The 15,974-nt window shown below is 39.2% G+C and overlaps 2 protein-coding genes and 1 long non-coding RNA gene across 3 annotated transcripts in view; all 3 read left to right on the forward strand.

Annotated features, from left to right (window-relative positions):
- Positions 1-2,912, forward strand: part of LOC138024110 (uncharacterized) — a 3,912-nt gene extending 1,000 nt beyond the window's left edge. Inside the window, exons 3-4 of the long non-coding RNA XR_011126901.1 lie at positions 1,365-1,473; positions 1,942-2,912. This is a non-coding gene — a long non-coding RNA (uncharacterized lncRNA). The remainder of the gene's footprint in view (positions 1-1,364; positions 1,474-1,941) is intronic.
- LOC138023238 (single-stranded DNA-binding protein 2-like) overlaps positions 1-15,974 on the forward strand; it is a 278,648-nt gene that overhangs the window by 153,780 nt on the left and 108,894 nt on the right. The gene's annotated exons all lie outside the window — the stretch shown is intronic.
- Positions 1-15,974, forward strand: part of LOC138024639 (uncharacterized) — a 145,969-nt gene that overhangs the window by 120,635 nt on the left and 9,360 nt on the right. The window lies entirely within an intron of this gene.

The raw sequence follows: 15,974 nt of genomic DNA on the forward strand, positions 1-15,974 counted from the left end.
ATTTGTCCAGATGGATGAATTGTGTTTTGAGTTTATATATTCTAATTTATCTGAGGAAAGACATAACACACTTAAATAAGTAATACACTTGATTGAGATCATCTTTAAGGTTCTTCAATACACTAATACACACTTGGCAGATAAAGGAGTGGAAACTGGATAATAAGGTGATGGGTGGTACATAAATATGAAGCTTCTCATTAGGAAGTACCACATAAATATATACATAAATATGAAGCTTCTCATTAGGAAGTACCACATTTTTTCTCAATATTGATGTTTCACATTACAAAATATTTTTGAGAATGGGTAAGTCCATGAAGTAGCAACAAAAGAACGAGAAGAAACAGAAGCAAAGTACTATTTGTTTTCTTCTAGTTGGAGTACATTGTATATTTGTATGTGACAGTACTTCACCAGAAGTAGTAAATATTCCCTTAGTCAAGAACTAGTCAAGCTTAAATTTAAAATTGCTCTTTTTTGGTGCATGTGTACAAATTGCAACTTAAGTGGTACCTGACAGTGGTCACATTGAATTTTTTGTTGCATACTATAACTTGTTATATAAATACCAATGAAATACTGTATGCTGTATGCTGTATGCTTTACAGGATTACACTGCTGAGTGTCTCTAGTTTTTTGTAGTCATTATTTAATAATTAAGTGTTAAGTATGGCCTGTTCAGTATTTAATTTTATAAACAATGTAGTTTAATCTGGTCTCCTGTCCCCAATTTTGTATACTTTATGGGTCAAACAATTGTTCTAGGAGTACTTATTTATGTGATTTATTGGATTATATTATCTTGTGTGCTTGTAAATTTAGTAATCATAATTAGTTGTTTAAGTAGTATTGTAATAATTATAGTTAATGCCTTCTTTTATGAATGTAAATTCTTCAAATTCTGTCTGCTGACCATATGCCATTTAAGCCGCCGGCTTTGGCTGCTCTCATTTACCAGAGTCTGATATGTAATAATAAAGTGGAATGAATGAAAACAAATACCAAGTGAGCTTTCGTGCAAAAACATGATATCTTCACACATGAAAAGATTACTGTGGCTGTGGTTACACATGAAAATTGGGCCTTTCGATGCCTTTTGTGAAATGATTTAGTGTTTCATTGGTGTTTATGTTATGATAAATAAAATATTACATGGCTACTTGGAGAGACGAAATTCCTCTTCTCGTGTTGAAAAATATTTCACTTGTGTTGCTGCACTCACTCGTGAAATATTTTTCAACACTCGATGAGAAATGTCATATCTCTGCACAGCCATGTACGTTGTAATATCCTCCTCTATATTATGTAGTAATATTTGTAGCTACAATGTTTAAGCTGTGATTAAACTTTTGATTTTTTAGATGCCATTTCTGAAACTTTGCCTCCAACAAAAAGAAGAGGAAACAGATGGACAGCAGTACATATGAGCAGTACCAGCAGGAGCAGAAAAGAAGGCAAAGAACCAAAAGGGTGAGATTTCACTTGCCTGCTGTTTCAAAAAAGTAAACAGAGTAAAATAATGGTTAATGAGAACCATTTGGTATCATGTCTTCATCCTGTTTGGAGAGCAAGAGGTCAATTCATAATCACTGTTGATTTTTCTAAAATACCAGTAATGATTTGGTGCATACACAATGTAGTAAAAGTAGTTTTATGTACACCAGCAGCTTGCTTGAGAAGTATTTTATGTTACATTCGGATTCCTTAGAATCAGAAAAGTATGGCCAAAAAAAAATCAGTTTCAATGCACAGTATGATCCTTCAGTTCTTCAATTTGGAGAATGCTTGTTGTACCCCAGTATGTTACTTTAAGCAACACATGTAGTCATGATGGCTTTCACCACTAAGAACAATTCTCTCATACATTTCGTGTGGCTTTGTATTACCTCAGTCTTTATACAGACCAAAGTTTATTGACAAAATTTCTTTGTTCCACAGTAACTGGAGAACTTTTAAGCTCTGCATTCCTACCTGATTTCATCCAATGAATCAGATGAAGAGCAAGACACACTGGTTACAAGGCCTCTTGTCTGGAGAGCAGAGGAGGTATCCACTTTCTTTCATGGTTTGGACTTGTGCCGCAAAGAAAGACTGTCAAACCAGCAGAGGAGGCAGTGTGTAAACAGGAGGGTTGGCCGTCCCGGCGACAGAAGACATAATGAAGTCCCAGAGAAACTTTTCTGGGCCATTAAATTGTAAATATTTTTTCGTAAGTCTGTATTTTTATCAAGGGTGATATTAGGGTGCTTTCGATTGGGAAATCCAGATTTAGATCTTAAAATCTGGATCTTTCGGATTTCCAATCCAACACAACATAAAACAGATTTTGTCACGGATTTCAATTGTGGGAAATCGTTGTCAGGATCAATTAGTGAGATCTTTTTCCAATCGAACGCACCCTCAGTCATCACTGTGACAGTAATCAAACTAGGCTGCACCTATGAGTCCACAGCAAATTGAATTAATGGTAGTGTGTTGTGTTTACTACCTGGGACTGTATAATAATTATACAATCCCACATAGAGACTAGTATGTTTTATAATAGGCATTTTGGTACAGTACAATTATATTGAGGTTACACTGTTCTGTGCCTTTTTGTTCTTTTGTCGTGCAGTTCACACATTCAAAACATTTGGCTGACATCCTTGTTCACCTTTTTTTACTTTCATGATAATAATGATAAAATGTGTATGCAGGGTACAGTATTTGTACCAGTGATAGGAAAACATCTCCATATAATTTGTTACTTAATATTTTAAGCTAGCTTGCACCAAGAAAACACTATCATGTGTTAAAAGAGTGTAGCTATCAATTTGTATATAGTATAAATAAATGTTTTGGTATTGTTGTACATAATAGAAATAGGCAAGTGCCTGTTTGAGTCATTGGTAATAAAACAGTGTAAGGTATACATGTATCTCATATTTTATTTCTGGGGACATAATCAGGGAGGGAGTCAAGTTCTTCTGCCAACAACATTGAATCATTTGAATTTCATTGTGAAAGTAGTGTCACAGCTACGAACTCACCCAACTGATTTGAAAGTGCATGTAAAATACCAGCGAAAAGGAGAAGCCGCAAATGCAGAAAAATAGGTGCATTCGTGTGACAACACCGCGTTTTCCCTCAAGGCAAACACCTTGTTTTTAAGCGTTAACCAACTAGTGAACGCTGAAGAATAAGCGGTTTTTTGGTGTTCTCCGTGCATTCACTGTTCGCGAAAATGCAAGAAAACTCGCTGAAAACTCCACTGAACGCCTTGTTTTGAAACTGGAAAACACCAGTAAACAATGGAAAACAACCTGTTAGCGTGCGTTAACCTCGCGGTGAACACCAGGGCAATGAGAGAAAACTCCGAGTAAACTCCAGTTAACACGCTGTTTTGCGACTGGAAAACGCCGGTAAACAATTGGAAACAATCTGTTTTCACAGCGTTCACCGCGCGGTGAACACCAGGACAATGAGAGAAAACTCCAGTAAACACCAGTTAACACGCTGTTTTGTGACTGGAAAACGCCAGTAAAACAACGAAAAACAATCTGTTTTCACAGCGTTAACCAGGCGGTAAACACCTGGAAAACGGCTTGTTTTCCTGTTGTTCACCCTGATGGAAAACTGTCGGATAATGGAACGAAAACTCGAGTTCACCGGCTGGAAAACAAACAGAAAACCTTGGATTTTACGATCGGAAAACGCAAGCAAATGTTCGAAAAATGCCGCATTTTGCAATATTCACCGATCGTTTTCCTAGCGGGTGAACGCTACTTTTTTCGCCGTGATGTTTACATACACAGCTTCAGAAGAATAATAGAAGCTACTGAAAAGTTATAACAGTAATCTGGTAATTTTCCTGGGGGTGGGGGCATTTGATCACTTGAAATGGACCTATGATGAGGCATTTGAACAGCTTTTTGGCCGGGGGGGGGGGGGGGGGGGGGGGGAGGAGGCGCATTTGAACAAAAATTCAAATGTCCGGGGGGGGGATGTTTAAGCTTCAATTTGACTGGTACATTATCTTCAAGGTTGAAAACTCCGATGAAGCACTCGGAAACACAAACTGCTGTAAATTGTTCCAAAAAGCTCAAATCGACCCGAAATTCCACTGAGACCAAGGATGATAGTGCTGCCACATATTTCAATCGTCATATCAGACAAACCATCACGGAAAGGAATTGAAAATCGCCAAAATGGGCTGACTTGGCCCTTGGCGACATGCTTGATTCGGATGTTCCGTGCGGGAAAACACCTTACCGATCGGACCCAAGATTCAAATTTGTTACACACAGGGTGAGCGACGAGGCTTTAGTCAGGTACAACGTGAGTCCCTTCTCGGGAAAGTACTCAGCTGTCACGCACAAACGGACGAAGCTCAGGGAAATGCTGACGCATGAAAGATGTTTCGCAAACAAAACATAAACATTCAGTTTGGTTACAGTGTATCAGTCACTGACATCGTCGCCCACCTTGGTGTGTAACAAAGTTGAACCTTGGGCCTGGTCGGTAAGGTGTTTTCCAACGGCCGTGCATGAAACTTTGTGGCAGAGCATTGTCGACAGTCCTTGATGGAAGGGAGTCGTTAGATTAGCAAGCCGAAATTCCCTCACCGCAGCTGTTTTGTCCGATAGAGACAATGTTAGTTGGAGGAGGGTTTTAACGTGCACTGGGCTAAATCTGGAAGTGACCTGAGCGTTCGGAGAGAATGTACGACTGATTTACTTCGGCGGATATGCGAGACCGCCGCCAGCAAGTAACCAACCTTGGGGAATCTTATATAATTATGAGAGAGCAACGGTAGAACAAACACTCCCCAGAATCACGCTGAAACGGCCAGAAATGCTAAGAACACACCGTAAATAAGACAAGGAGGCAAGGTAAGATATTCTGTTACTTTATTTTAAAGCCCTAAATAACGATCGCTAAGGCTCGTTTTAAACGTCGCATTTTACATGTGGCGAATCTAATGCAAATGAGAAGTTCTATTGTTTTCGCTAATTTGGATTTGATTCGGCACATGTAAAATGCGGCATTTAAAACGGGCCTAAATTCGCCACAAAAAAAACATATAAAATTTATGTAACGCAACAACGATTCTCCGTGAGCTTGGGGTGAGATGGTAAAAGTTTCTTTGAATTTCACAGAGTTTCCAAAGATGAAGCCAGGCATTTAGGCGAATGCTGCAGTATTCAATGAGGGGGGTTCAAAACCTCCCACCTCCCGTACCTTGCTCTCCCACTTCCCGTACCTTTATCTCCCGGCTCCCGCCCTTTTTAGTCCTGCTCCCGTCCCCTATAAATTCGGAGATGCAAAACACATCTTGGTCATTTAGATACGTAATTCTTAAGTGATGACGGTCTCAATTGTTGCAACTTGCAGTTCTGAATAGAGCTCTTTACAGTTGTGAACCATTCCCATCACCAGAGTCTCGGTTCGACCCAAGGCTCTGGGAAACTCTATGTAGGAGACCATGCGCCGTAGGGTTCTTATAGCCAAGAATTGGCTATTTAAACCTTACGGCGACTGCTCACTCCTCGTGCTAACACAAATGCACCAATTAGAGACGCTTTTGATTGTTCTTCACGAAAACCAACGAGAAGACACTTTGTTTCAGGGTTCCCCAGAGATCGTCTCTCCCTCAGTCAAGAGAAGAGCTCTGGAGTCGAGATTGAGTTGTGTGGTTAGTTACCTGGGCCCGGTTGTTCGAATGCTGATTAACTTTAATCCAGGATTAGTCCAAACTTTTGTTTCATGTTTTAAACTTTTTGGTGAAAGTTGTTTTTCTTATTTTTGTTTTTGAAGATTGACTTCCTCTAATGTTAAGTTTTGCTGAATATCAGCGTTAATCAGCATTTGGGCGTAGAGAAATAAACTCCTTGGTTAATTGTTAATCTCGGTATTAGCGTTAATCGGATTTTGAACAACCGGGCCCAGGCCTTTAAATGAAAGTGAGGCTGGTGTTGACCTTGTTATCATACAGATCTCCCTCCTTTTCTCATGTTAATGATGTTTTTGTCATGCTAATTAGTAAGAACTTGCAAAAGAAAAGCAGTAAGCTTTTCTATCAAAACAAGGTCAACTCGAGCCTCACTTTCATTCATAGGCCAGGTAACTAAACACACAACTGTAAAATGGTCTATTGTCTCGTGTTCTGATAGATACACGTTTCCTGGGGCGAGTCCAGGTTTTCACAAAATGGGGTCCGATTAAAGGTGCCGCCCCAGGCAGCGCGCCTGTTGGGGACCCCTGGGAAATTTTGGAATTTTTAGTCCTCGGAAACGCGATTTCCGGCATTCTGAGGCAAAGTCAGCGTGTTTTAATTTCTCGTTTTTTAAAGTTAAAATTCCATATTTTGCCATTAAGATATAACGGAATTGTGCAAAATGATATAATGTTATTTGCCAACTGGGAGGTCCTTGTAGTGAAAAACTGTGATCGAGGTCCTGAAAATGCTGCGTGAGGCTGCAGGCGGAGGGGAGCTTTCCAAGGCCGAGATCACAGTTTTTCGCTATACGGACCGACCATTATCTGGTAAATACCTTTTTTTCTTTTCTCTCTCTTTTCCTTTCTAAAGTCACTCTTTTAAGTCTTGACTCGCACCGCGTTTGATAGCAAATGCAGTACGCGACTTACAAACTGAACGTTTCAAAGAGAAACATTTTTACTACTGGGTTGCCTATGGCAAACCCAGTCGAGGTCGAGTCGAGTTATTTGTATTTTTTTTTTTCCGTGTCGGTAAAAGTCTTGCCTGTCACTCCCCTGGTAAGTGGTGTCTTTGTGCATAGAGCCTTCTGCGCGTATTTTCTTAGGATCGAGAGGTTAGTGGAACTGCGTAGATTTCTCTGGTGGACACGGTACAATCATTAACTTAGCAATGGCGTCGAAAGTCATGTAACGCAAATGGCGTTTTAGTGGATCCTTAAACAAAATATACCCTTATGGAGCTCAATAATGGAAAGTCAGTTGGATAAACTAGGCAGGAATCTCAAAAGCGACGAGTACTGGACTTCGACAATAATCTATCGCCCGTCGAGACGAAATCAAAGTGAGCTGTATTTACCTGAAGTACATGGTAATTTGACACGATTGAGTTTCTTGTCTTCACGCACGCAATGAAATAGGAAGAGGTTTTCGCCTCTAAAAGCAAATACGTTGCTTGTTTCAATAAATTTTTCGCTGGAAAATAATTCTGTGGTATTTTCTGCCTTTGTGAATTATAATATAATGTTGTGTATTGAATTTTCGAGCTTAAGGTTGAAATGTGATATGGGAGAAGTTTTTTAGTATGGCTCTGTAATCAGAAAGGGTTCACAGGCCTGTTGGAAGCGTGCTTGAGTTTCAACAAAATGAGCCCCAAAATCAGTGAAAACTTGTGACGCAGATGAATAATAAAGTAGCTGCTATTTCCAAAATGATGGAATTACCTGGTGATAAATAACGTCGTACGCGTCTTGGAGAGTAAATTTTTACTTTGCATAAACAAGAGTTGGGCGATTGTGATCTTTTTTTTTGACTTCGCTCATTTCATTGTCAAACCTTATAACACTTGACAGAAAAAGAAACTTACAAAAGCCCGGTATCTTTCCATCATTTGACACAGATGCTTCACTGTTTGGCGAGTAAACATGCCGTGGTAACTTAATCACAGCGCCCGCTGAATTCCGGCCATGTCACTTTCGATTTTGCAATTTACTTGAACGTAGCAAAAATCTCCCAAAATATTTTTCGCTGATCGTATCCTTTTATATTCTATATTCACGGTTCAAAATTAACGTTATTTTCATGTCGTAAATATTTTATTCTCGATCGACCGTCCCGGAAACTTCCTTCTACTCTTTCTAAAAACTGTGTATCAAAAGTTATTTGCTTTTTCATCAATATTTGTTTTGCATAAAGCAAGCTAACAAAATCTGTACCTTGCTGAGTTCCAATTTGTTAGCGTTAATAGTATTTTCGGTCAGATGCTTCTGTTTTTCATGAGGGGTTTATGGTTTTGGTCGCCCATCCTAACACTAACCCCGCTGAACAAGGTAAAACTTCAGTGCATTTTAGTATTACAAAGCTGTCAGATGCTCAGAGGGCACACTTGTGGTGCAAAGAAGTTGTGAGGGAACTTGAAAATTATCAACATGTCAGCCCAGAAGCCAATGTTTCTCGCTTCTCTTTTATTTGTTATTTTTTAGAGACTGGAAAGCTGTATTTCAATACCACACAATTCAGTGCCTTCTGATTTTCTGTAGCACGTACCACAGGCAACCCAGTGTATGCTTCACGGAAGCATCTCGTTTGAATTCAATTTTCAGGCCTCTTGTCTACTAAGAAATCTGTTTTGAAACATTTACTTTTGTATGTAAACGGATTCGGTGTCAAAAAATAGAAATTAAGGTCATTACACAAGGTTATGCAACCAGGGCTAGGATTCCGCCCGGGTTGGCCGGCAAGATATAGAAAAATTCGGCCCGCTCCCAGGGCCAAGCAGATTGCAGGATTCGCAGAATTCCGCCTGCTGGCGCATTGAGAAAAAAATATAAAAGGTTATGGACTTGGGATCAAATTTTCATTTATAAAACTATGATAAAAGTATGCTGCATTTAAACCTTTTTCAAACTTTGTTTCATCAAAGACGGGATCCATAAGAAGCATTCTTCGGGGTATCTTTCCGCAAAACGCTGAACTACAGCATCGAAGGTGACGGGCTTTTTGTAGTGAGTAGCGTAGCGCAAACAATTCGCAGGAAGCAGTTAATGTTAGGGAAAATGTCTGAATCACAGGCCTGGTGAAAAAGAACCACATTCGCAGCGAACCAAAATATTCAAATACCGGTACTCATTTGTTTATTAATCAGATAGCGTTTCAGCTACATTGAACAGCAGTGAATTAGCCTTCTTATTTAAGATGTAATTGTATCTATTTTATATTTTTACAAGTTTATGTCACTAGGTGTTTCAATTTAGGGGGTTCGATCGAATCCCCTGAACACCCCGGCGACTCAAGATTGAAATAAGCCTTCGTTTTATTTCGTCTTTGTTTCTGATACCTTTAGCCCAAAGTCAACAAATTTCCTCCTTTTATTTCGTAGAAACAAACACTTTCGATTGTTTTCATCGGATTGCACCATCAAGTGCAGGACTTGCGAATGACGTCATCGCCTTTTTGGCGCGGAACGCAAATGAAAACCTTGCAAGCAAGAGAAAGTCGACCTCTCGCGACTTCCTCGCTCGCTTATCCACTTCGCGTACGATTAAAATCACGATTCGCTCGCCAAAACATTTTCTTCTTGGATTCTTGTGAGGTTGACATGTGGCAAGTCTACGCTTTGCCGTCTTGCAGCAGTTACACGACAATGATGTAACCACCCGTGAAAGGGTTTACAATTTCACTGGAAGTAGACATATTTTTCAACAAAAGCGTGAATTTTTGTTTGCTTGATTGCTCAGAAGGGGGTAATGCAAGCTAGATATCATTTGTGCTCTTGTTTTTTAATGTGTTGTAACGCATTAAGAAACGGTCCAGATAAGAACGATAGCAACAACGGCAACGAACATGTTGGAATTCAATTGGTATGCAAAAAGGTGATAACTTTTCTATTGTCTGTACTTACTTCTGATTGGCTTAAACAGCAAAAGTTAACAAAAACATCATAAAGCAGTATTATATTCATCCTTACTTTCCAACCATCTTCCATCTTTCATCTGGTCTCAGTTTAAATGAATTTCACAGAAATCGTATGTGGGGAACATGTAAAATTGTAAACGTATCTTGGCTTTTGTTTTCAACTCTTGTGATTGGTCAAAATCTTTTAACACAAAAAAAGACCCTTTCAAAGTGGGCTGTAAATGAATTTTATTGCGTTAACTGCCTTCCTGTAGGTTTATGCATTCTTTGTGTAAAAATGATAACATTCCTATGTGGGGAAAGCCCCGTTGCCGCATAACAAAGGAAATTGCTATCCACCTTACACGAATCATTACTTAATAAATTACAACAAGTAGCGTTTTGCCTTTCTTTCCCGCTTCCCGCACACTAAGAACTACCGCATCCCGCCCTTTCCTCCCCCGCCTCCCGTACCCCTCCAGCCCCTATTCTCCAGGGCTCTCTCCCCCCTGTCCCCCTCCACAGAATACGACAAATCTGCACCAGTCTATCGCCAAAGTGTTGAAAAAAACACAAGTTCTTCAGCGACCCAGGAACAGCAGGTTTCAGTGGTAGAGTGCACAGAAGATAAACTAGAGGCCAGTAAATGTTTCCATTGATTTTCAGTCAAAAGTTATAATCCCAACGGTAGCAACAGCAGTTCTGTGTTGAAAAAACACACCGTTTACTCCGTTTTGCCTCCCAAAAACTCACGTTAACAATAGACGATGTATTTTAAATTAAAGTCCAATTCGAGTAACTCTTTAAAAAACCGATACATCACACTCATCGCTTCGCGATTCGTGCGATATATCCGGGTTTTTCGCGTGAAATTTAACGTGGAATTCCCTCGTCAGGTGATGAATTTTCCTATAGAATACGCAAGTATGCATGCTTGTCGATTTCGTTTTCATTTAACTTGTCTTGTAACATGCAATTGTGAATACTGTTTCTTGAGGTAACGATCAAATTCAGGTCTTGTCGGAAAAAATATTCAACAATTTTTTTCCACGATAAAGCTGTGGCTCAGTGGACTGCAATTATTACTTTGAAATAGGAAGACAGCAGCACATAATTGTTGATGGAATTGCTGACTCTGATCATAACACCTGTTTGCCTACCTTGTGCTACCACATGAAGGTGCTCTGTTTATATGTCCTCCTTATCCTCCAATGACCTTCTGTGAAATATAACATGAGTCAGTTTACTCACCCACTGATTGCACCCATCTGCTTTGGTTAAAGGAAAGACAGATAAAGCAATTTAAGACGGTCTGATTGTAATGCTGTCACTGCGTACCACATATAACTCCTGTTTCTGTTGTTTTTGTTGACTTGGGGAGAGTTGTTGGCTCTGACTAGAAGAAAGTCTTTGAGCGATTTGCTCTTCCAATAAGTGACAATACAAGTGACAATGCACAGGGTTGGTAAAAAATTTGAGAGTTTAACGTTGTCTGAAATGAAGTACCAATGATGTTTTATATGTTTTATAAGAATATTTTTGGGCCACGATGTAGTCGGTTGATATGTAGTAACAGTATGGTTGATGTCTTAGATTTTGGTTTTAAGGCCTCTTTCCTTGATGCGAAATTGATCTCAGCAGGAGCCCATCACCCGGAACGTGCAACTTAGCTATTTTCGTGCAACGGCGTTTTCACAAGTAAGGTTATTTTTAGATACGCCTTTCCCGCCAAAAATTACTGTATCCGGTTACGTCCGCATCAAGATCTGAGTGAAATACTGTCAGAGCAATCAGAAGAAGATTCCTCGCATGCATCCGCCATGCATCTTTGTTTGTAACGCGTATGGGTTGTCACAAGTAGTTACGCATTAACAGTTTATTATTAATTATGCACCGCTTCTTATTGGCTTTTGAAAACTAATTCGCGGGAAAGGCGTATCTAAAAATAACCTTAGTTGTGAAAACGCCGTTTCACAGACGCTGTATGGAAGTTGCACGCTCCGGGTGACGGGCTCCTGATCTCAGCCATTGTAGTTGTGATAAGTTCTGGAACTGAACATAGCTCGGTCGAGTAATTGATATTGAAAACCTCATTTGTTGTGATTCTAAGTTTTCTTCAAGGGGGTATCTTATCAGAAGACGAAGTGTTTCTCCTGTGATAAATCCCTTCTTAATACTGGGATTGTCTTTCATATACCTCATATCAAATAATTAATGTCTATGAAACGAAAGGGCCAGCAAAACCAATGCAGTCACGTATTATAACAATACCTAGTCAGAAATTCGTAGTCTGAATAACAATGGTTCTTTTGTCTTGCACGATTTTGGTCGTTGTATGAAAGCGTACCATAGGACTGAGAGGGTCACAAAAAGAGGAATGTAGGCCTAGCTACAAATATCAGGATTTTTTTTTTTTAGATATTTAGAAGCTCCTGGGATATTAAGAAGATTCTAAGATATTTAGAAAAAAAAAAAGAGGTTATGTTTGGGATTTTGCTATGGTCTTATTTCTTTTATGAGTTCAGGTGTACATGTTTCGTTTAAAAATTATTTTAAACTTGAGATCAATTAATTGTCAGGAGCGGTCCGGTTGACCTGTTCAGCGGTTTTCCTCACGAATGTTGTATCCCACGAGTCATAGTAAGTACACCCTGAATATGGCACTTGCTGAAAGAGTCAGCCCCAATGCTTCGAGTAAACAATCGTTGACTCATTATGAGGAGACAGGGGAGTCGAAACAAAGGAATCCCAGGACATAAAGTACCTGAGCTAGCCAAAGCAGATGCGCGTTTTGACTTGAGAAGAACAGGGTCAGAGTTTATATTGTTGTTTATTTTTTAAAAGAGATGAAAGAGTATAGCATAGAGATGAATGTCATACCTTCATTGTCAAGCAGGGTAGAAAATGGTACGATGTACTAAACACTCTCACATTTACTTGGGGCAGCACTGAAAGCTGGAAAACTGGAATCCGGAATCAGGAAACCACTGGATAACTCAATTTGTTTTGCTAGTGTGTATTCACTGGATAGTGATTTATTTTGAAAAACAAAGGCCTGGTTTCTTGAGCATCTTGATTATAATCAAATATTCCTCTGATGATCATAATCAAAATTTGTTTATTGTACATAGTCAAGTTTACGTAAAAGAAATAATGTTTGAAATTTATTAAATAAACAAAGTTGTGTTTTACCTTCTTTCCTCCCTTTGATTATGTTCTACTGAAGCCTCCAAAAGAGACTGTGTAATGTTATTTTAGGGTGTTAACTGAAATTTTTTAGTTCATCACGTGTTTAAAACTCGAAAATGGTTTTGTGGAATTCCTTTACTGATAAAATTATTGTTTCATCACACACATGATTGTGAGCAAAGCGACCTTTTTCCAGGTGATTTGCTATAAACATGAAAAAACGTCGGGCCGACCTTTTTCGGTTTAAGATTACCCCAATGCAATCCGTCTCAGTCTTTTCCATTTGAGTCCATCCTGCTTCTTGTTCCTTTTGCTGTATTTCTTTTATGTTGTTCAACAGTTTCAAGTGGTTATTGCAATGTTCCGTTCTACTTCTTTGGGCATTTTGGGTGTCATGTGAAATTACAAAGCCCACGGTATGTTCAAATTGCGAAAACACGGCGGAACAACCTTCTAACCTAAGCCGACCATATCATCAGTTGTCCACCTTAAAGCGCAACATTCATTTGTCTTATGGCAGAACTTCTTCAAAACTTGCTTGTTTCCCTATTCGATGCTAGTGGGGCTTCTCAAAGAACTTAACTTCAATAAACGATGTGAATTTTTTATATTACTGTATGTTCTTCCTGAATCAACAGCTTCAGTCGCGCTCCGTCACTCACGCAAGACGGAAGTCAGCTGTTTTCACTTGTAACTTGTCTTTACACAACCACATTGACATTGCTAAGTATCTTTTTTCCATTAGAGATGATTGGTATAAAAATCTGGGAGACACCACTGTCCTGGCACGCGAAATTTTCTCTTCCGGTTGCCGTGCGCGTTTCAAAAACGCGTGAAAGCTCCATATTCTCCAGGCACCTGCTTGTTCCTTAAAAAAGAAGCATTTTTGTACTCAAAAAGCCAGGTAAAAAAACAAGGAAAACAAATTAAACAAGCTTTAAGTTTCCTTTATTGTAATTTGGCCTGCCTTAGCTTGATGATGCCATCACCATTCTTAAAGTGCCCCCTAACCCTTTAACTTGTTATGTTTTTGGTAGATTTTCATATCTTTCAAGAATTCATTTTCGCAATGTTTTTTTTTTTAATATTGAATCCTCACTTTCTTACGCGCACTTGAAGTTACTGAAATTTTTAATTTTCTGTGCGATATAAGCCCCGCTGGACAAATAATGCGCTCAGACAACATTGAATGAACAAACGCACGCATGCATTGATTGACTTTACTCCTACAGGATAGTAATTTCAACATACAATATTGGTTTCTAAATGAGCTGTGTTACACCTATCTAATCTTACATATATGTATAACTAGTTATAAAAAATGCTAAAATTTTAAACAATACTAATGTTACCTACATGTATGTTACACAGACTAAATTGCTAAAACCAAAATTTGAGTACTTTATTATAGAAAATAATAATTATTGATAACAATAACAACATAATTTTACAAAAAAACCTAATCTATAACTATCGGGTTGGTCCTTCCTCAAAAAAGCGCTTTGAAATTAATCTCAAATGTCACTTGGAAGTGCATCCCATGCTGTTGCCCTTCGACAAGCAAAATATCCTTTTAACTAGTTTTGCTTAAGGCCGGGACACACTTGCCGGAGGTACGTCCAGGTTTGGATTTTTGCGATTTTTCGCAAAACTCGCAATTTTCGCAAAAATCGTTAAATTCGCAAAAAAAGGCGACTCCTGTCAGGGACTAGTGTTCTGTAGCTTTTCAGTGTCCTAATCGCAGAACGCTGAAAGCTGGAGAACACAAGTCCCCGACAACAGTAGCGATTTTTTGCGATTTTTTGCGATTTTAACGATTCTTTGCAAAACTCGCAATTTTCGCAAAAATAGTAAAAATCGCCACTGTTATCGGGACTAGTGTTCCAAGCTTTTCAGTGTCCTGCGATTTTTGCGATTTTTCGCAAAATTCGCAATTTTCCCAAAAACCGTTAAAATCACAAAAATCGCAAAACACTGAATAGGTAGAGAACACAAGTCCCCGACAAGAGTCGCAATTTTCGCAAAAATCGGAGAATTCGCAATTTTCGCATTTGCGTGCAAACCTGGACATAAGTGACTAGGCGACAAGTTGCTTTGTGTGTACTACTCGCAAAACAAGTTGCTCCGACACGACGCCTGTTCGGTGCACACGCAGTGATCTCGTATGAAGGGGAATGTGAACAAGTTTAATTTCTAATTCAATATGGCTGACCATATGACGCTCTCTCGTTGGTTCATTTATATTTTGTCCCAACTTGTTGCCGGAAGTGTACACACGATGCGAAAACGCTGCTTTCGCTAATTTTGTCGCTGCGATAAGTCGCACAAATTCAAACTGCTTTCATGAAATTAACCGTGTCACACAAGGCGAATTGTTGCGGCGACTTGTTCTCGCGATGTGTCGCAACGACTTATCGCCTAGTGTGTGCCGGCCTTTAGGTTTGGACAAGTGCATGTCAAACTTGCTTCTTCGGATGTTGTAGTTAAACATCTCGGAGTTCGACAAAAGAACACGCTTTTTTGAGCAGTTACCCCACATAAGGCTGCAACAGTCGAAGTACGCTGTACTGATCGATAAATAGAATTCAATGTTCTTAAGTCTTTCGTTAGAGGTCGAATTTTACACTTACTATTTAATTTACACTTACTATTTGTTTTATCAGATATAAAAACTCGTGAGGGCGAAGCCCGATAGATTTTTTATATCTGATAAAACACGTGCTGCGCATGTTTTAATTGGCTTAAAAAACTCTTGCATATTCGATAGCTGTTTTGACCAATCGTGATGGGAAAAATACTATTCCTTCGTGAAAGGCGGTCTAGCCCAGATCGCCTGGGAATCGAAAAACACCCTGAACAAAAAAGACGTTACATAAGAAGACGCGCCAGTCTAGTTCACCTGGAAATCGAAGAAATGTATTTGAGCGATGTATAAAAATGTTATTCACTTTGGCCAGTAAGCGTAAAAATGCTCCGGTTTATTGTTTTGAGGGCTCTTGAACCGACGACAACATGCCTCCAAAACGACAGTTAAATTAGGCGGCCAAAACCGGTGGAAGAACAAGAGAAAAATGACTTGGATGACTGCATTGCAAAGGTTACCAGGAACTCAACAAGGTGGTTGTTTAAGGTTTTCTCCGAGTGGCAGATATCAAGGAACAACAAAGAAAGGAGTCATGAAATGCATATGTTAA

Source organism: Montipora capricornis, chromosome 11 (genome assembly GCF_036669925.1).
Source record: "Montipora capricornis isolate CH-2021 chromosome 11, ASM3666992v2, whole genome shotgun sequence".
Taxonomy (NCBI): Eukaryota; Metazoa; Cnidaria; class Anthozoa; order Scleractinia; family Acroporidae; genus Montipora; species Montipora capricornis.